This window comes from Aptenodytes patagonicus, chromosome 5 (genome assembly GCF_965638725.1).
Source record: "Aptenodytes patagonicus chromosome 5, bAptPat1.pri.cur, whole genome shotgun sequence".
Classification (NCBI taxonomy): Eukaryota; Metazoa; Chordata; class Aves; order Sphenisciformes; family Spheniscidae; genus Aptenodytes; species Aptenodytes patagonicus.
Genome location: NC_134953.1, coordinates 65,253,189 through 65,276,439, shown reverse-complemented (window position 1 = coordinate 65,276,439; position 23,251 = coordinate 65,253,189). Strand labels below are relative to the sequence as shown.

The 23,251-nt window shown below is 36.9% G+C and overlaps 1 protein-coding gene across 3 annotated transcripts in view; it reads right to left on the bottom strand.

The window, feature by feature from the left end:
- LOC143161327 (BEN domain-containing protein 5) overlaps positions 1–23,251 on the bottom strand; it is a 987,131-nt gene that overhangs the window by 588,226 nt on the left and 375,654 nt on the right. The gene's annotated exons all lie outside the window — the stretch shown is intronic.

The window sequence follows — 23,251 nt, the reverse complement described above, 5'->3', positions numbered from 1 at the left end:
TCTTTCCCACGTGGCTGTGAGAGGGCACTGTCAGAGGCAGGGTGCTGGGCCAGAAGGACTTTTGGTCTGATCCGGTATGGCCATTCCTATTTCTTTTTATGGGCACGTTCAGAGTTCTAAGCGCTGTAGTGAGACATGATTTCTCTTTGCTGAAGCTGTTCTCATTAAAGTCTCTCGCATCACGATCTTCCAGGTGTTTTATTATTCCCTTTTAAATTCCTGTTTCAACCATTTGCAATGTGCAGATGTAATGCTTACCGGTCTAAATATAGGATAAACCCCAGATACTTGCCAACCCTGTGGAACAGAGCTCGGTTTTAATGAGAGTGCATATCTTTGTTAGCAGTTCAGCTAATTCATTTCTAAACTTCTTTAGAATTCTTTTATACATAAATCATGTGGGGCTGATGATTTACTGCTTTTTAATTAATCAATTTGCCCCATCTTCTCAATCTCTGATAGTGCCTCATCTTTACTGCCAGAAAAGAACAGGTCTAAGATAGGTACCTCCAGAACCTTGTTTGCTATAAAGACTGATTTATGATGTAGAACCAGCTGATTTCTTTGCATGAAAGCACATAATTTTAAAACATGTACAAGATGCGACAATGTGAGGGCAAATAATTTAAATTCATCATTGCAAACTTTTTATTTTTTCCCCAGGCTACACATCTTGCACATACTCAAGTTTTCTTCTCCGTTCTCCTCCATAAGCTCCTTCATATGCCCTCCTTCCACCTTCCTCTGTTAAAAAACTACTTTATAACATCCCCCTATTCCTGAGGGTGTCACAGAGTAACTGTCTCCAAGCATGCTTGCATTTCTCCTGCTACAGGGAGAGTCTGTAGGTCTCCTGTTTATTGCCCATACCAGCATGTGGCCTGTTGTTAGCAATGGCAATACTGCATTTCCAGGGCTAAGCTTGCGTTGTGCTGTGCAGACCTGTCTTTTGTGTTCTTCATTTATCCCTTTTAGAGACAGCACTCAGAGCTATCATATTAAACACGGGGGGGGCGGGGGGAGAAGCCTGGAAGGAAAAGTCTCAGTTTTCTTAGCTAAAAGGGGCACAACAAATATGGCATGCCCCTCCCTTGAAAGATGAAAGTGAATGCACGTGTGCAACAGGACTTCAATACTCTGGCTCACAGACCAAGAGCTACAGCTTTGCGTGCACCCTAGCCCCCCAACTCCAACACATGCCGATCTCTATCCCTCTCCCCACTGAGCCCAGCTCGAAGAAGAAAACATGTAGATGTCCAGCTAGGCATTAAAATTCTTATTTTAATGAGGGGAAAAAAAACCCTAAGATTTTCTTGTCACTTAAATTCTTTGCTATCTTATTCACAGTGGTCTTTTTGCCAGCTGATACTGGTTGAGAAATAACCCACACAGGCTTTCTTCCCTAGGTAATAGAGATGAACCCAATGCAAAGGTGTTGGCCTCAGTCTACAGGGGAAATAAAACACAATTCCCTCCTTCTCTCTTTTCAAACATTCCTAGTTCCTGACCCACAGAGTAGTATTGATCTAAGAGGAGACTAAGTATCCTGCCCTCTTGGTCACTTCTTATTTACAGTACACATGGAAACATGCAAGCAGAGGGACCAGGCAGCCGTAAGCAATTGTACACACATGGGATTTCTCATCCTAAACACAAAGTTAAAAAAATTAGATGCTGCAATGGTTGGTCCTGTTGAAGACAGTAGAAAATGAAAAATGGTATGTGTTGCACTAATCTTGTTTTTCCAAACTGTATGCGTGATATCAACCAGGCCACTCCAATTTTTCACAATAATAGTTCCAGCATCATTTTTCTTGATAGCCCTTTAAAAAAAAAATCATTTTAGAAAAAGTCTGTGGTTTGGTTTTTTTCCTCTACCTGAACAGTGTCACAAAATGGAGCAACTGCAATCCTTATGCATATTTTAAAGTACTGTCCCATTTCACCGTGCTGAGTTTGTTTAAACTACATGAGCATTACCTCCTTTACCCTCTTCTGCAATATAACTAGACATGATGGTGAGGGGAAGGGAAATGTAGGATGCATTTTGTTAAATTACACAAAGTTTTATTTAGCCTTGAAAGACTCTTCACATCCTCTTGCTGCTAAAGGTAATGACAAAGTTCTAGACACTTTCCTTCCCCTTTACGCTGTTATAAAACATAGCGGGAGAATGTACATGCTGCTCACAGGTCAGCAAGGAGACTGATACACCATGAGAGTATGGTAAGAACTGTAAATGCAACATGACTCATGATATACAAGTCAGTGATCACTAGTGCAATGCAGAACTTTACATCTGGCCAACAAAAGTGTTTTTTCTGTGCTCTCAGAAAATGTAATCAATTTAAACAATAACAGACCCTTCTCCCTCTTCGCCCCTCAAAGATTCTCTGAGCCAAATCTTCAGCATACTCTGGGAAGAGGTATAGAGATTTATAGCAGGTAGTTTGAGCTCCAGGTGATATATATGCACTTGCAAAAACTATGCCTTCAATGATTTCTAGGCACACACTGTAAGGCTCCAGAGAGGTTACTCTTAAAATCACTGTTCAAATGTTTGCATTTCCAGAGCCTAATCAATGAGATTATCTAAGCAGATGCTTCACTAGTTGCTAGTCCAGGCCCATAATCACATATTCCTAATATTGTGGAATAAGTGTGATGCCCTAAGATTTCAGATGAGGAAAAAGTGGGCAGACTAAACCCTAAAAGAGACTCTTAGGTCACAGACTCTAACGATAAAATTAAGAAAAGGAAATACAGAAAAGATCCCAAGATGTTGGGACATCCTTCTGTGTTTCTCAATATTTCCTGCACTGATAAGCACTAACACTCTAAAATGTAATTCAAATATCAAGTCATACATAGAAGGCTTCAGTGAAAACTCTATGTAAAATAAAATACTATCAATTTTATCAATCAGCTTTGTCTTTCTGTTTTGCAAATGAAATATTAGTAGGGAGCATTCTTTTACACTATTATTACCATCAGCACGATAGACCACCCTGCATACAAAATATTAACCTACAGAGAAGCCAGTAGCACTGTCACGGCATTTTACTTTTATGTGAAGTAAGGTTTCCAGAGGATTATTTTACATGTGTCTCAGGAACTCATCTGTTACACATTTCTGTAGGTTTGGCCCAAATACTAACTTCCATTTTAGACAAGTAAGGCTTTGTAGGACTGGCACTCATGTTAAAAATAAGACTCTATACTGCAATAAGGCTGAGGTATTGAAACAAAGCATCTAAAAATCTTCCGAATAGTGTTAAGAAGCAGTAATATTTATGCTTAGATAAATAAAAAGGCAGGTGCAAATAAGAGAAAGCAACATATGGGATACAAAAAGTTTTACAAGCAAATTGTCTTCAAAATGCTCCACGTACTGTGTATTTCCAGGAGAATGACAGGACATTCGTCAATACACTTACAGGAAATGTTTGTAAGAGTACTTGACATATAATTTATACAGCTATCAAGTTAAACACACAAATGCTGAAAATGTAGGTTGTAATAACCTTAAATATTTAAAGGCTTTCAAGAAGGAGTCACAATTTCATATCTGTTGCTTTTTCAGGCTATACCATGTATCAAACGTTGTCCCTCTGGTCTTTAAATGGGACAAGAATGTACTGAGGTGTTATATACACATGTACATGTTTGTGTTAGCTATTATGGCTAGCATTTTAGGGAATTTATCCATGTAATACTGAAGTAAGATAAAAGGTAAGGTATTTTCACTGTAATAATAGGGAAAATTTGATACACATACACATGCACTTAATTAAAAAAATTACATCGAGCTATTACTTAGCATACTGTTAAAGAATGGTTTGAAATGTTTGTAGAAGACTTTCACATCAATCTCATTTTGCCTACAGTTGTACATTAGCTTAGCTTTAAGCACATGCACAGTCCTGCTGAATGTGAACCATAGTTTTAAATAGGATTCATAAATTAGGGTTAAGCGTTAACAGACAGGAAAGTAGATGCCATTTCCTATTCCATTAATGACTATAAAAATTCAAGCATGGGAAAAAATATATACTGCAAGGTCTTAAAAGTTAACACCTAACTTTAAAAAAGGAAGCCCACATACTACATTAAAACATATGAAAACAGAAGGACAAAAATTATTTCTATGTATTTTCATACACTATTTATATGTATAAAAGCATATATATGCATTATTTTAAGTTCCACACCTCTAAAAATGAAAATGTAAAGAAAACAAAAGTTCTTTAAATATATTTACCTGGATTATAAGTGGGAAAAAATATGATAAATATTACATCTTATAGCATTTTCAACTGGATGTGATCATGGTCATATTCCTTTCTGAATCTCTGTCTCAGAAACATTAAACTTGATGTTCATTAACCATGAGGGCCTGGCTAGTTAAACCATTTACAGCAGATATAATACATGTTCCATACACAGTAATGCTAATGCAGATAATGTGAACCTGCAATATTGCTGCTCTCCAGATCATTGGAGTCTCCCGTCAGGAGATGAGAGTGCCTGTTTTGTGTTTGTCCCATGCTGACGGTAGGATGTGGACACATGTTCTCAAGGGAATGGGGTAAAAGGCCAAGCCATTCTCATAACTCAAGCAAACCAAATCTGAACACAACTTTAAATGACAGATCAGTTTGCACAGTTGCTGCTCTCAACCAGTTTCTAGCACTCATTTATTAGAACACAGTATGGCTTTAAATGACAAGACACGGCTATCTCGCAGACAGCCAGTACAAAAACTGCCTATCACTGTTATTATTTTAAAATTACTAGGATTAAATTCAAAACAGACAATATAAATGGATGCAGAAAAAAACCAAAAAGTACTGTTTTAAATTGAAATTACAAACATTGGAAGGGAAATTAAATGACCTCAGGAACAGCACAGACCAACAATAACCCAGTGCTTTTGCTTTGCAACTATCTGTCCAGTGCCCGACTGACTGAAGGCCCTGATTTGTCGGACGAATGCACTGTATCTCTGCATTTACCCCACAAAAAACACTGATCAGCTGAGAGCTGTTATAGCCACACAGTGTCCCAGGATTTGCACAATCAGGGTAAGCTCTTCAAAACTGTGTAGGAGAAATGCTGCAAATCCAAAAATGAAGACCTAAGGAAAGGCTTATAAATGCAAAATTTCATACCTCCTGAATGATGACACAACAAGATCTCTTCTCTCTGACAGTTGCCTGAAAGAGAGCTAATAGAGCTGGCAAATTCAAGAGAGAGAAGAAAGCCAGAATAACATGCCTATTAGAACAACAGATTGAGCTGGAATAAGCAAACAAGTCCCGCCAGAAGAGCCCATGGGCCTTAAAGCTTTCTGCTTTTCCCAACTGAACCAGTTCATTTTATAAAATGTGTTACCTTTAACCCATATCCACTTCATGACTGAGCAAACTTGTTACAGGTTAGCTATGCCTTTGATTCCTTTTCAGTCTCTCCCAGGCAAACACTTCTAAACGACTCATCTTACATCTCCACTTCTCCCAGAGTCGTGTCTCATGATTTCCTCCCACTTCCTTCCACCACCGTAACATGTTTCATCAGCAAAAAAAGCAAAAACCTATCACAGGCTTCCTTTTGGAAGCCGTGGCCATAAGAGAAGTGCAATGACTTAGAACAGCATCCTAAAATCAGTGTTACCTATTTACTCAAACCTCACAATCAGAGTAAAGACCTTATGTGTAGCTTATAAACTTGGCATATCCCCTAAATTGTTAGGCCCCATTCCTCAGTCATGGTTCACTTTGGGACTATTGCTGTTTTGGATCTGAAGATTTTGACTCTCACTTCCCCCTCCCAAGCTGCAAGAGGAGTACTTGAAACACCTCGCAAAATCATCCATGCATTTTTTTCCCCTTGAGGGTGAACATTACTGGCTAGCCAGTTGACCAGGGAAACATTAACATAAAACTAATAATTGACACTTGTACTGACAGAGACCGGTGACTGGCATACTTGACTTTAGTTCTTGCAGGGATTACTAAGTAATATACTAAGCCAACCTAAACAAACAAAAGTTTATATAATAGCGGTAAAATTAAAGACCTCTTTCCTATATTCCACTGTGTCTGGCAGCCTTGTACCCTGCAAATACTCATACATTAGTATTTAAATATTTTTATTCCATCGCAGAGAATGATCCTGTCTCTATCAATTCCTTGCTGTATCTCACAAGCCTTTTAAGACCAGTTTCAGGCATGTAAAGAATAATGAAAAGTTCAGAAATTTATTTTGATTTCCTGCAATATGCTACCCAACAGTTTTCTGTTGTGTTATATGACCTTTCTGCCTAGCTAGTGTTTTGCTATTGATTTTAATTACTCAGTTTAATTTACTGCATGCCAACACAAAGCTGTTTACTCCTACTTGCCAAAATGTTGTCATAGTCTCCCAGAGGAGGGCAAAATGAGAAAACTGTATATGTTTTACAGTTACATGCTATTCATTATAAAGAATTTAATAGATTCACTTCATATAAATGTCACCGCTCTCACATGTAGCCACTAAACACACCAATACAGCATACAGAAAGGAAAATGCTATGCCAGTCAGAGGAGAAGTAGAATATAAAAGCCTTAATTTATGAAAGGCTTTGACTTGAAGCAGTTTAGATTTTCTGCTTTGCCATTCTTCTCTGAACAAGTGAGGGAGTTAGGACCATATGTTCCCTTTCTGCATAAAAAAATCATGGACAGAAACAAATGAGTCCTAGAACTACACAATGATTACAGATGCAGGTAAATTCTACCTTGCTCCCATAATCCAATTGCATGATGAGGAAGAGGGAATGCTAATTTCTGCCTACTCTCCTCTGTGTTCCTCTTCTTGCCTCACATCACAGAAATGAACAGAACAAACCACTTTGTGAGAGGATCCTACAGATACTCGCAGAACATTCTTTCAAGGGTAATTACGTTGGCATAATGGAAGTTGGTAACACTGGAAGATGAAGGAAGCTCTCTTCTGGGGTATCAGCCCAGCCTTTTTACCCAAGCAACACACTTGTCAGTCCAGTTACTCTGTGGGTAGACAGCCACATAGGGATAGTAGAGCTGGAGAAAATCCTGACAAGTCTCTCTGTCTAAGAGATGGCCCTTACTATAATTTGGAAAACCTGTATATAGGTGAATGAAACCTTTATTTCTCAGGATAGAAATCATTAAAAAGAAAAGTCAATTTCAAAATGTACCAGCTCATGACATTTCTGGTAGACATGCAAATTGACAAAGAGAGGGGTAATTTAGTTGTCATATGCTTATTTTGAACCCTACTTTCATTCTCTTTCTTTCTCTGATCCCTGGCCAATGGAATCCTATTGCACCGGGGACCTAGAGACCAAAGAAATTGACCCAGCTTGCTCCACTGAGGGAATGAGAATGGGTTTTGGTGCATTTTATCATCATCAATGGAAAGAATGCATTATACTGACTAAGTTACATGGTGTTCAAACACCAAGTTATCTACTAGCTCTTTGATTTCAACTATATTTAAAAAATAGGACTATCTAATTATAGCACTATATTATGAAAGCTTCACCAACTTTGCTCAATTGTAGAGTGCTCTTGAAGAATGATAAGATCTTTGGACAAAGTTGAATATCAAGATGATAACTGCTAAGAATATGAAAATCCTCTGTTTGAGTATGTTGTTTATGGTGTGAGAGTGAATTGCCTGCAGAACCTTTAAAAACTGTCTTTTGAATTAGGGAAAAAAAAACCTAAACCCATTAATTTTTCATACTGCTTTGTATTTGTTTATTGTGGTTTTATGTTTACCATAATATCCTTCCAAAAGTAGAGATTTTAACCTGAGAATCTCACCACTACAAAGCATTTGTGTAAGTATAAAGTCAAACTCTCAAAATAACACTTGTTCAAAACCATAATGATTCATGCTGAAAATATGCATAGCTCAAAAATTTCTTATGACCTTGATGTAAACCATAAACTGAACAAGTCTGCCCTAAAATCTAGGCCTATGTTTGCTCAGTGCAGGGACAGATTTTCTTGAAGGCTTCCATAAATCTACCCAGAGTTGCAATGAAGCAGGAAAGCTTACCATTACTTTATCTTCCACTATACTTTGTATAGCTGTAAGATCAAAGTGCTTTTGTACGGGACACTCTTCCTTAGAACATCGGCTGGTAGTTTAGAGCTAAATCTACAAAAAATTCTCAAATCTGAGTAAAATGTATCTGCTCCCTGTTCAATACATACAAAGAGTTAGGCACCTCTGAATGTGAGGCAGCAGAAAATGCCAAGGACAGGGGCAATTTCATCTGCTTTGCTCCTCTACAGTCACAGGATCATAGGATAATTCAAGTTGGAAGGGACCTCAAGAGGTCATCAAATCCAACTTCCTGCTCAAATCAAGGTCAGCTATGAGATCAGACGAGGTTGTTCAGAGCTTTATCCAATCAGATCTTGAAAAACTCCAGGGACGGAGACTGTACAACCTCTTCAGGCAGCCTTTTCCAATGCTTGACTGAATGTTTTAACTATGAGGACAGTAAACCTTTGTGTTGCAAGGAGTTGTTTCCTGCCTCATAGGATTCACTGCTCAGTTGAATGAGACTAGAGATTTCCCACTCCAAGCAGAGACTTGGAGACTATTCCTTTCTTACAACATGCAGACACTGGAGAGAGTGGCAATGCCACTTGTTACGCATTACATCAGTAGTTACGTTAGTAGTTAGGACACTCACCCAGCTTGAAGGAGACCTGTTATGATTCTCACCTCTGCCTAAGAGGTCTCCCTTCAGGGGAGGAATTAACCAGTATGCTGTTGGCTCGGCTTGGACAGGAAAAGCCTCTGTTCTTATATACATGGTTCCATTCTACATAAAGTGATTAGGAGATTTGTTGGGTAAGAAAGAACTCAGCAGCCCAGTGGAGATGACCTGCACAGGGAGACCTTGGTAAGGTTCTCTTTCCTACTAACTTATAAATACCTGTTTTCTGCAAAACCTAGAAAGTTCTCTGTGCTCTGATCATACCCATCAGATCATGCACCACAACAGGCTGAAGAATGCCCAATTTACAAATCTCGTCAGGACCCATTGCACAGGACTTGGCTACTGACGTTATTATGACTGAAGCATGTATGGACACATCCAGTTATAAATCTTTAAGCATCCAGGAAATTCAGAAATCAAAACATAGTATCTTATAGACCACAAATATTTGCAAACTTGCAAAGCTAGACAGCAACTCTGAAGGGACTTTGACAACTCCACTTCTATACTTGGGTTTCAAGAACTGAAATCAGGCAGGATTTTCACCCAAGTCCTTGTGAAGATCCGTCTTCTAGACCAGACAATCAGCAAAATGTTAACACACCAAATGGTAACAGTACCAAAACACAGCAGACTTCGACAAAGCTCATTAACAGTCCCACATAGCTTGAATAAATATGAGGCAAAAAGAAGCAAAAATAATCCAATATTCAAAACCTTATTCCCAAATTCTCCAGGTGGCACTGTGTACAAAATTATACATCTAAACTTAACATCTAGTCTTCCAATATCCAGCATTATTAAAAATGCCAAATCAGAAAACATTTACCAGCAGGTGTAATGCTTGCTATTATTAGCAGCACTGATCTAAAAGAACTGCATGCCATAGTAAATCAGAGAGATTGCTCATGGCATTTAGAATTATGCCCAGAAGTAAGAGTTTATAGTTGCCAGCACAAAAAATGACATATTATGGTTTTTTCTAAATGTATCAGTAATAAAATGCCAAACTATACTGTGAAAATTTATGTAGATTCTGAAAACATATTTGGCTTTTCTCTTTTTTACATGTGTGCTCTATATAGATCCAATGAGGAAACTGAAGTCTGTTCCCCCAACTCTGTAAGAAATAAATTAAAAGTACTGAATAGTATATTGTTCCATCCTGCAGATTTTTTTGACCACTGGTACGTGATTTTTAAGTATGCAGTGATGAAGCCTACTTTTCTACATACTTTCTAGGGTTTATCATCCTTTGCTAGATCAGTGCTTCCAGTCACAGCCCTGTTCATCAGTTGTTCTTTTTGATCAGCAATGAAGAACCAATTAATAACCCCAAAATAATATTTTATTATTAGGAAAAAATAGTAAATAATAAAATAAACTATTTTTTTCAGACTCAAAGTTGTATATTATTTTATTCTCTTTTCCAAGAATCCGTAGGTCTGGTTAAATAGAAAAATGTCACTTTTCCATTGCTCCAAAATTGAGAAGTGTCCTTGCTTTTTTTGGCAACTGAAATAGCTAATCATGGAATGATCTTCTTTCAGTTAAAATAGCTCATTAGCCTACATCCCACCCCATGCAGATGGCACCCATACCAAAAAGAAAACATCTTCACACAAGCCTCTACACCTGACATGACAAGCAAAGTACAGGTTGTTTCTTAATAGCCCGCAAGTATTTGCAGGTTGACTCTTGCAAATCAGTGACTGCATTTCTGAACATGCCTTTCACACAGCTGATCTTGCTGAAAAGACAAGGCACTCCCACGGCTGCAATGGCAGAATGGACTTCAGAAGACCTGTTTTCAGTCTTGAGCTCTACTCACGTGCTGCTTTATGACATTTTGAAAGTAACTTCATCTTTCCAGGTCTTCATCTCCTCCTTTTAAATGATAACACTTCCATCTTTTAAGATAACTTAAACCAGATATATCATCTCACCTATTATGTTTAAAATTGCAAGTTTGTCAAGGAATTATTTCTGTAACAAAAAAAAAAATCTTGATTTTAAAAGGAGCAGGTGCTTTCTTATGTTTTGTTGTTTTTAAAAAGATAACAGCCTTTTTTACAGGTTCTGTAATTTACTGAAGAGTCTTGTGTGAATCTTTAGGACAGACTCCTTGATCCTAGGAGACCACTGAAAGTTGTCTTATACCTGTCTGACAATTCTTTATGGATCGCAACTATGAGGTTCTTAATGGGGCATAGACTAATAATGAAATTCTAATATGCTATGCCTTTTATTTTTTAACTAAAATTAGGATCTTTCCCTTGAAAAATCATTACAACTTTCCCCCATTATTTGTTATGATAAATCAACCTTTACCCATAAACAGCTTGGTGACCTTTACAACTTCTGAGCCCAGAATTTCCATTTGAATGGGACATGTTTTTTCTCACAATAACCCCAATTCTCTCTCCTTGTTAATATGGTTGCCCCTGGTGCTGCATTAGCTAATCCTTTCGAGAAGCCAGCTAGCAGAACCAGGAATTGGGAGTTCAAACATCACCCCCAAACTGATATCTCCCCAGTGGCAACATGAGTTGAGCAATGGCATGGAGAATTTCTTTTTTTTTTTTTTTTTTTAAATAGATTTAGCATTCTCTGCTGCTGACAAATTTATTCTCTATGAGCTTGTAGCATGTAAACACTTCCTATTTTATAGAGTATCTAGTAGTTATTCTGCTAAAGAAACTTGACTGTTAAGATTTATACTCCTGGTTGTATTGCATTTGAAAATATATTGGACTACTCTGTTTGTTTATTCCTCTTCTCTTCCTTACTCATAATAATACCCCAGATACTTAAAAATGGTATCACTTTTCTTGTATGAAAGTCAGCTGTCTGCCAAGTTCTGGAATTCAGCTCTCTAGCTAGACCTAGTCTTCTTTAGCATTTAGAAGATATGGATCTGTTATTTTAACTGGAACACATTTCACTATATACAGATTCTTAGAGTATCTATATCAGAAGTGCAATTACATACAACATACTGCTTAACTTGATTTAAACAGCTATGCAATACCTAGACAATACAGATACGCTTTTACAAACCTTCAAAATCAAGACAAGCTAAAGGTGTACAAAAATTACTGTGTCCATTAAGGATTGTCAGGCTTTCTCCCAAGAAATCAAAGAGTTTTTAAAATACCAGATCTCTTTTGTAAAATGCTCAATCCCTCAGACAGAGAACTACAGAGCAAAATACTTCATGGACACAAAAAAAAGCTTACGTTCAGTGGTTCTTGTTATGATTTATCTCTCTGGAGACTGTATAAGACAATGTTTTTTCCCACTGCAAAACCTTTTAATATTTTCTGTTCAGTCTGGTTTTGGAAAGAAAAAAGGCCATTTTATCTCTAACAATCTGATTCAGGACAAGGCATTTATCTAAAGGTAAGATGCAAACTGTGCATATACACATGCATATTGTATTTTACTGTATGCTGTCACGTCACCTAAAAAAACCCCTAGAAAGTAACTACCCTGTTTTCTGCTGTTGCTCTATTGTCTCTAAAATAAAGCTAATTTTCTTACCAATACACATATACAAACTTCTGTTAGAAGTTGTTTTGCAAAGACAATCTTGTGAGATTATACTTTGACATTTGTACTAGAAAGTCCAGTTTAGCTTAAAAAATGAGTAAATAACAGGGGTTTATCTTCAAAAAGATACACCCATGTAAGAATATTTTTAACAGATTTTCTGTACAGAATTATTTTTTCATTGACATTCATAATTTCACTTCTTAGAATGCTACAGCTACCTTGCTGGTACAAAATAACCTTGTATTATACTATTTCTGTAAAGAAATAAAAACGAAAAGGTATTTTATAATAAATTGCAGAGGTGAAGGAACACTTATGTTACTGTTTCCATTGCAGTATCATAGCTTTGATAATGGCAGCCTGCTGTGCAGGTAAAAAAAAAAAAGGAAGAAAGAAAAAAAGAAAAAAAAAAAGAAACCTGGTTAATTAGAGTACAGTTGCTGCTTTATTGCAGCATTACTGCTAAGTGCATTGAGATGCCTTCCCATAGGCAGGTGCCGGTGGTTGTACAGCTCATTTAGCCTGGGTGAGTAATGTCAGTTCAGGAGGAGAGAAAGGCTTGTGTCTTCAAACTTTCAATCTGCCGCCATTATCTGTGATCAAGGTGGAACCACAGGGGAGTGGAATTACTGGCAGGTCTAGGACAAGTGAAGAGGCAGTGAATCTATAAGACATATTAATCATCTCTCCCTTCTCTTCACTGGCGCCAGCCTGTGCCTCCGACTCCCCGGCGCCAGGCAAATGGATTCTCTGTCCCCACAGGTACAAGCGAATGCCTTTCAGGGGCAAGTCATCAGAATAATAATTACTGACACTGCTGAGATCAGCCCTAACCAGTCCAAAAGGGAAGAGAAACTATTATGGGAGAAACAAATTTCCTGAACTTTCATATCTCTATTTATGGCATTAAGATATTTTTCAATTACATTAAGGACTTTCAAATTATATAATTCTAAATCTATGTTTCTCGGTATTGTAGTAGCATCATTAACACAGTATGAATATTTAAAATCTTTACAGTTTCTCTTTAAAACATCATTTGGATCTGTTGCTGAAGTGTGAATACAGAAAAGTGCTTATTGCATCATTTACATTACAACAAGTGTTAAAATTCAGCTGATATTAAAAAGAACATGATCCTTACATGTGTAGTTTTGCTTAATTCTGAAACAGAACACCACACTCTATTTTGGTATAGCTATTCCTAATTATAAATATGAAGTAAGCATTACTATAAGGATTATTATGTACACTATGCAGTAATAGCCACATGTGTACATATATGAATACATAAAACCAGACATATTTTAAAGGCATAGGCATAATTTAAAATCAACTAATTTAACACAGTATGACTAGTCTGTATTTTATTATAACATTTAGCATTTTTAGTCCCTTTCCTCCCCAAAGCATTATTTATACACACAAACAATAAAATACAGTGCATCATCAAACTTAAATAGAACAGAAGAATAAACCCCAGCAAAAAGCTAGTTCTGCTTCAATTCAGTAATTGTACCAATAGCTAAAGAGATGAGAATAAAAGGCAATTTATCTTTTACGCTATAAAGAATATCTTACATTACAGCATATTGTACGTTACAGCATAGAACATGAAATATTTTCTTGATTCTGATTACAATCAGTTCAATATCTGACTGTTGATGATACTGAGCTCAATATAAGAGTAGTACAGTAAAATGTCAAATTACTTGCCAGAATTACATGACAAAACTGGCTCATTAACATATGCTTATTGATGAACCCTCCATGTAAACACAAATCTTGACTTCAAGAGTTTACATCATAAAGTATCTGACCTTGAATTCAGCTTGGAGTTCGCCACACACCTGCAGCCATCTAAGCAATAATGCTGCTAATATTTGTGTATGCCACTTTGTGTTAAGTACCAAAAAAAGTAAAAGAAACAGATTCAAACAGTAACATGTGTTCATTTATTTTCAAATCAGCAATTTTGAAGTTACTGACAGACAGTACGGAGAAAGGGAATGACTTGAAAATGCAAAATCAAATCAAATCACTGCTTTCTTGGTGATCAGCTGCAGCAGCAGCCTCCAAGTCAGCCAATCGGCGTTCACTATTGATTTTTCCTCTGGTCTTAAGTGACTTTGGACACTGATCAATGTTTTAAAAGAGAAATATTAAATCTCATAAAGAAAAATACACATCTGACTAAAGAGCAGCAATGAAAGTAAAAGTTTGCCAAAAGATAAAAGGATGTACATATTTAATGATACTCAGGCTCTCAGAACACATACAGCCAGTCTAAGAGCAAAATTAAGCTATACCTTTTTTTGTGAGAAATGCAGAATGAAAATTTCTTTCACATGCTCTCAGAACTATTCAGAATTTTATCTGCCAGAATAAACAAACACTGTGCCCGCAGTGATTACTGCTGTTATAGATACATAGACCCCCAGCAGTTATAAAATGGCAGTGGAAGTCTGTTAGATTTTTAAAATAAAAGATGCTTCTAGAAAGACAGTTCATAACTATTATATTATTTTCATACCCAATTGTTTATTGTAATTTGTCTTATCCTTTTTTTTTTAATGAAGACCATACATTTTTCAGGACATGTATCATTAATTTAATGAACTGTAAATATTTTTTTTCAACTCAGCTGTGTATAAAGGGGAACCCTGATATAAGAGAAAGCCCAGCTAAGACCCCGTGGATAGATACAGTGTATTCAGATATCAGCTGGCGTGACAGTGCCTAATCCTGAGTAACGTGCCCAAGAGCCAAGGGAATGCTATTTCTCTCCGTTGTTCCAAACAACAGATGCTGTCAATTAACTTTAAGCAGCGTCCAAGAAAACCCTTTTGTTATATTTTGCAGTATTATGCAGAAAGTGTCACCTCTGGAAATGAGGGAACAAGCTGTTTTTCATTATCATTCAATTGTCCCAATCAATCTGACAATTACAAAGAGAAAAAGTCTTAATCACTAGACACATGCTAGTTGCTGCTAGTTTTACCAGCTGCAAAAGAAAAAGAAAAGAAAAAAGAACCACCACCCCCCCAAACAACAGAAACAACAAAAAACAAACAGAAAAATTCAAAACCAGTTTTCCTACTGAGATGTAACCCAAAAAATATACCTTCATGAGGGTAAAAGATAATTAAATACACAGCGTTATGATAGGTATGGGAATAGCCATTGCAACAAATTAGTAATTAAATCAGCTTATGGTGTTGATTTACTAGGGCTTTTATATAAGTACCATTTGCTGTGTACAAAGAAACAGCCATCAGCATCTTATTCCTTTGAATACAAGAAAAGTTGTTCATTAAATTTGTGACTAGTGAATTTCCATATAATTAAAGTACTGTATATATAAGCAATAGAAGAGCTTTCTGGGAACTGGTGAGAGAATGGGTGTAAATACAGGTGGACAGATTCATTTATTCTACTTGAAAGACTGAGGCTGCAGAAAGGCAGCGCTGCCAGCCAGGATGCAGGCAGGGCTGGACTTAACTGCTTTGGTGACTCTCCTCAAGAGCCACAAACAATAAATACAGTAACCTCCACCAGCTTGGAAAACTCCTTTTATCTTCTAATTTGTACTTGCCTGCACTGATAAGGAGCATGTGTAGCATACTTTATGCACAGAGAATGAAAGCAATATTGCTCTATGTCTACAAGGAAGGACACCCACGCTCTCAATTTCCGGTCTATGAGTCTGAGTTTGCTGAACTGACCCAGCGTGATACCTTCACCTGGCCTGCTCATCCCACCAGTGGTCCTGAGAAAACAAAGGATAGCTTGGTGCCCTGTTCCTCAGGGGGCATAAAGTGCCTACGTAATGTGTATTTGGACAGTAAATAAGCAATGGATTTGGCCACCCTTCAGGAGTTGGAAGGATTTAACCTACCTGGAATTTTTACAGACATAAATACTCTCCCATGGAAAAAAAGAATTGTACATCCTTTTTCAGTAGCATTAAAATGTTCTTTTTCCTACCAACACCCAGAATAGAGCAGCAGGCAACAGCTTTTAGAACAGAGCTGGCATAAAGAATCACACAGTGACACATGCGCTAGATGGTGAGTGACATCCATTAGAATAGGTATTCCAGTAAATGCCAGATATGTGACATTGAAAGTATCTGTCTGATGCAAGTTTTTCAGTATATGCCAGTTATGTTTTGTCATCTCTTCTCAAACAGCTCCACTAAAAACACAGCGAACATACAGTATTCACAACCACGCTGCTCTGGCTATCAGCATCTGGCCACTAAAGAAGTGCCACAGATGGAAATTATTCCAGAACTATTGGCAACCTTGTTGAATCGTTCTGCCTGATGCCGTTCTTGAAGGAAACAGGGTAACAAAAAGCGTTGGTCTGCTGACATTCTCTCTCAAGAAGCTACGCATTGCTTTTTTGTACATTTAACAAAAACGGCCCACTTTCCCTCATCTGACTGCATAGGATCTCACAAAAAGTTGACTTACTCCTACAGTGAGATCTCTGGGCCCTGTTGCAGTTCAGCTGAAAGATTTGTGTGTGCTTACACTCTGGAGGCCAGGACTATGATTCTGGTACATAAACCTGGATTTCAGTTTTTGTCCTTAGGAAATCTGCTAGTCACAATAATTCCAAACCATACATGTAAAGATATAAAGATCAATGCACAAAAGAGAGTCACAATAAGTATTAAAACAAAACACATATCTTACGGAAATCCATAAGACTCAGACGAGAAGGAAATGTTATACCTGAGGCATGAAGAAGAAAGAACAGGTAAGCCTTTGTTATAAAAAAAGAGAACTCTTAGGTGCTGGATTTGGCAATCACACACATGGAGCTTTATACACTCAGACCAATAAATCTATGAAATTGCAGTACTGGCCTATAAGGCAATGAACATCAAGGTGGGGACAACTCAGAGAAAAACAAATAATTTGATTTCTAAGCTCTCTATAGAGGAGGCTTGAGGACATCATGGGCCCTCCAAAGGCCACCTGCCTAGGGTGTAAGAAAAGTCTTCTGTCTAGAGCCTGTCTAAAATCATGAGGAGATGCTGATACAAGGGGCAGTTGGGTCCTGAGAGTTTTCTCAAGGGGTGGCAACTTTGCGACTGGCTGTAAAACTACTCATTCTTCTTGGCAGACTCTTCAGACTTCTAATCTGAACTCTTCAGGCTAGTTCGGGTTTTACTAGAGGCATACCAGATACAGTTGGTAAGAGGTTTATGTCTCCTCTAGGCCCTTTCAAGGGGAATTTTTCTACCTCACTCATGATTAATCTGTAAAATTGATACAAGTCACTCCTGAGATGGAATCACAGTTACTCTGGGTTCGCTGACCCATTAAAGACATTTTGTTGCTGTAGAAAGTATTTCTTTTATAAAGTAAGGTTTCCTTTACTAGCTACAATGGTAGACAGCATAGATCCCACACAGAACTGTATTACTCATGTACTGAAAGTCTAGTGCCCTCTATAAAGTAAGTATAGAAGATGGCACTTTTTTATTTTTAGAAGACTAACACCCATTTTTTTATAATTTTTGAAAGAGATAATGCATTTTTGTTGTGTGTGTGTCTATTCTGAGAAAGTACAGGAAAATCCAGCTAATTAGTCTTTTAATAGATCTTTTCGTTTGATTTCTTATTTGTCAAAAGCTGAGAAAGGAGAAGGCTTCTTGATCCATTTCTCTTTGCAGAGGTAAACTGCCTGTGCCATAAAATTAAACCCCTCTGTAAGATAAAATCAACATCAGAATAGAGCTAGCATATCTCCTCTTGCATTTTATCTTGATAGTGGGTGAAAAAAATAAGTACTTTTCCTTGTAATTATATTTGATCTTCATATGTGTCTGTTCAGTCTTTCAAGATTACTCTTTTTAAAAAACTCTTGGGTTTATGTTGCTTCCTTCTTGAATGTTATTCTTCATTCTACTGTGTGGAAGAATTTACAGAATAGGGAGAACACAAAGCAGATAGCACTTACTGCCTTTTTTAACAATTATGAGGCACTCAACTAGAACTGTACAATTTTTATTTACAGTTGGACTGTAACCGTGCTTATGTAAAAATGCAACTTTGGAATGACTTAAACCATTCAAAAACAGATTTCATCCAGAAGAAAAAAAAAAAGATAAGGAAGAATTAACATGGAAGAAACACTTTGTTTTGACTTATTCAGAATAAAAAGCTATGGTTGTCTTAAAACAACAACTAGTTTTAAAATGTATCAAGATTTACTTTCCAAAATATATAAGGACCTAAAAAGAAAATATAAGTATTTTAAAAGTAAGCAACATGAATAAAAGTATGCATAAAGCTCTATTTCTAAACATAGTGCTGGGCAGCCTTACGAGGCAATAAAGACTAGCGGCCCTCTGAGAAGTCCTAATGCTTGGCACTGTCAGAGGAGGAGATCACATATATTGCATATTACAAGTGAACCTAGAGCAGTTTCAAAAGGAGGAATGGAGCCATTTCAAGATTATAAAGTGTGCAGAGGGGAAAAAGAGAACTTATAAGGAAAGGACAGTTATTCTTTTTGGGTTTTTTTAAATAGAATAAAAAAACTTTACTGCAAGGGGGGGACAGTGATCAACGGACAGCTGCTGGCTTCCCACGGGAACTAGCAGCAATTTCAGGAAGTTAATGATGGCAGCCAAATCTCACTCCATGCGTTCAGCAGGATTTGTGCTATGTGCCAGCCTTCACAGACAAAGGACAGTAGGGTTAAATAAGGAGGAAGTTTTCCTCTGCTGCTTTGGGCTACATGTCCTGAGATAGTCACACTCAAAGAGCCAGAGGAGCGGGAAGTAATTCCTCATCTCACACTGCTTCTTCTTGGCCTTCGCCAAAATTTCAATGCTGTCACTAAGGAAAAGATGCTGCTATAGTACCTCAGAAAGATATATAAAAAAACCCCCAACCTTCTAGAAGCGAGTTAAAATGTAGGCCAAATGCTTAGGGAAAATTTCTGGAAATACAGGAAGAAAATGCCAACTTTTTGGAAAGCGGCTGTTTTTAATAAACATGATGCAAAGGATTGCATGACAGACTGCTGAGGCGAGTCAGAAACCTGCAGTGGCTTTCTGAAGATGAGAGGGTAAGATCCAGCTAGCGTATGATCTGAGTCAACATGGTAGGCCCGGGTTCTGTTATCAGGGTAGAGAAAATAAGAAACATAATTTCGGAATGATTAGAGAATCTGGCTATCAGAATGCCAGAAATACTCTTTTCAGGAATATTTTTAAATTAAGAGGAAAAATGGTACTTTGACTAGAATACCAGTGTGCACTTTGGGTGACCTGGGATCATTTGCTTAACCCACCAGAGATGAAAGGGCAAACTGAAATACATTAAAAAAACCATATGTTATATAGTACATTTAAGTAGGGATGAATTCGAGAGAAGCTTTAGAACTCTTAAGGGTCATCTAGGGATCTACACAACATGCCCAAATCATATAAGGATCAGACAGGAAAGGACATTCCTCAGTATTTTCAGCAGCATATTTTTAATAATTTAATATTTTAATAATCTCCTCATCTTGGCCCACTGCAGGAGAAATCTTACACTCTGAATCCATTTACCACAATGGATGTACCACTAGTAGAGACAAAATAAAGATGAAAAAGAAACAGAGCCCACCTTTTCTGTAGCTAAGGGCACTAATCAGCTATCAGTGACAGCCCTCAATGACAGTAATAGACCAAGCATTAATGAAGAATAGCAAGATATTCATATGACAGTGAAGAACTGTTGTTAGAGAAAATGTCTATTTGATAGGAGTATAGTAACATGTAATACGAGTATAACACACAGGTTCAAGCCATTCTATTGTGTCCATCTCTAGTAGACTATATGAGCTATTGGGAAGACGACCTACTGGAAAGCATGCAAAATACAGGATGCTTCCTGCCTCTGGAAGCTAATTAAAAAGAAAAAGCTGCAGAATAAAATACCTGAAAATACCTTTAATTAATTCAGATCTCTGGCTGATAACAAAGCAATACAAATTGCAAAGTTCTGATACAAGTTCCTACAGTGTCTTCTTTTTTTTTTTTGAACTATATAAAGTATTTTCTTTGCAAAATTAGATGGAGCATTTTTATTCTTAATAACTGAAAGTGTAATGTACTGTATTTTATGCTATTATAGAATTGTGTAAAGGTTATTTTGCTGCTAGTTCACTGCATATTTTCATATGCAAATGACACAAATTAAATTATCTCAAATAGTAGCAGAAATTCCAGCAGAATAGTATTTTTAATATAAATCATCATCCCCTCAAGTCATATTATAGATAGAGAATTGCTTCTGTATTTATATTTTTTCATTAAAAATAAAATGATTAATTTCACAAGTTAATTTACTTTCCCCATCACAACACCAAAATTGAAATTAAATATTCTAATGCTTAGAGATATTAAAGACTCATTTATTGAAAGCAGCTTATTGTTTTAGGAGCATTTTCTTGATAAGTGCATGTTGCCACTATACTACTACAATATTTGTAATTATTTTATTGAACAAATTGTGCATTGTTGCTGGGGTTTTGCTAAGCTTTATAGGACTCATATTTGTCTGCTCAGGAACATACAAGAGACCTTTTGCTCATCTTTACTCTGAGTATTTTGCCAATTTTGAATATTTGAACAGAATGCTCCGATAACCTTAGTCATGGATTTTACTGAAAGGTCCAACTGTAGTGCAGTGACTGTGCCTTCAACGGGCCTCAGGATGCTTAATGGAAATGACCTGCTCCCCCCACACACCATGTGCAAACTCACTTTTACTTCCATGTGGCTTTCTTTCTATTATAACATGATCATAACCTTCAAAGATAAATCTTAGTGAACGATAGTAATAGTTTTATAAGGATAAGACATGAAAAAACCTTCAGCATTTTCATAGACTCATCTTTTCCCTCAAAAGAAAAAAAGTCTTCCTTTTGTTTAATAATATGGCTTATTCTTTATTCTATTAAAAATGATAGTTTTGCTCTATCTTAGATTTTTATATTGTGCCTAAGGTCAAAGGTGGCTCAGTCTGGGCATGTCTGAAATAATTCTGTGTTGGAGGAACAAGAAATATATATAGCAGGGAAATTATCCCATCAGCTAGACAAGAATCTGTCTTTAGTGACTGAGCCACTTGAAGGTTAATCAGGTCTTCAACCAATCCCATCAACACGGATGTGATGAATATTTGATTCGGACTAATTAGTACGCAAATCCAGACATTCTGAAGGTATGTGGAACGGCTTAGACAGTGACCCGGAAAAAGAATACAGATAGTAATACTCCGCATTAATATGCTCCAAAAATTACTACAGTCCCACCTAGGTCACCTTCACAACCTCAGAAGACCTGCAGGTGTGAATAGCAATAACCACTAATAATGGCAGATGTTGTTGCTCATCTTTCTTTTATCAGTGTTTTCCTGGAAACAGGGATTGTGGACCTCATGGTTGTGTTCAACCTGGAGGAGAAAATAGTTCTACGGGGTTAGGATATGCATAGATCAAAGACATAAATTTTTTTATTTCATGCATTTCTGAAGGCCTGAAATAAGATAATCAAACACAGCGTAGGGCAATATTTTCAGAAATATCATCTTCATACCAAGACTGCAGAAAGCAATTCATTCCTGTAACAGAACAAAATACAACACAGTCTAAGGCAGAAAGCAAGTACTCCGGCTACTGAGATAGCTCCCTCTACAAGGATTTCTTCCATGGTACAGTCTTGTGTAATGCAGACGCATATGGTACCACAGTGCTTCATAGCAAGAGAAGCATTTATTGCATTGTAAGCAAAAGAATTTGGAAATCTGTGACTTCTCTAACACTATGACTAGGAAATACTGTTATCACCAGTCTTGCCAAACACACATTTTTCCCCCCCGCTAAAGTACTGCAAACCTTGAAGCATCAAGGTTTATAAACCAAATCCACCAAATCCTAAAGCTGGCCTCCAAGCAATAACATTTAGAATTCATAAATAGATTAATAAATTATAAAAAAGAGAAAGAATGCCCTGAATGGCCTTTCTTCTTCATGAGACAGAATGCTGTACAAGGGGAGTACAAGGGGAACTCTTTGTTGGTCAGACCAGATTTCTTGTCAGTTTTTGTCACTGCTTTGATTATACGGTTACTGATAACTCTGTAAGAACATAATTATTAACTAAAAAGGTTAATATCTTGACTTAGGTTTCTGTTCTTTTTTAGAATGAAGTTGAAACAAAAATTCTGATAAAGGTGAAAAAAATCACACAAATTCTAAATCAGAAATGTCAAAAGGAAAACTAGTGGTATCTTCTATCAAAACGGGATGATGTAGAAAAACAAAATTTTAGCTTGAGTTGATACCAAAGACAGAGTATACCTTTCATTTCATGTTTCCCAGTCAGCAAGTGAGAACATTTAATCCACGTATTTTCCTGATTTTGACTGAGGAAAAAAATCCTGATTTTAACTGAAGCAAAAAGAATTGTGTTACAGAAGGAAATTCAAGTAGTTTTATTACCAACTGACAGACAGAAACAAGAATGTAAAAATAAATGGAAAAAGAGCCATTCATTGAATAAAGGGTGCCATTACACAGATTGCTAAACTTCCTCACTTTAATGACGCTTGACCATCGCCTAGCACTTTCCATGGTCACTTCGATTCAACATAGCTAACAAATTGCAGACTTGAGCTTGGATGATGGATTTCCACACATCAATAAAAATGAATAATTGCAATACATTTTTCTTCTTCTTCAGATCAGATTACCAAAAGATCTATACACACTCTCACACACACACAGAGTCATACAGTTTATAGAAAAAAAAATTAATGTAAAAGTGTGATCCGTGACTTAAGATATTGGGCTACACGGTCAAATTAAGGTGTTCCAACCACATCCTTCCTCCATCTGTTTGTAGGACTGGAC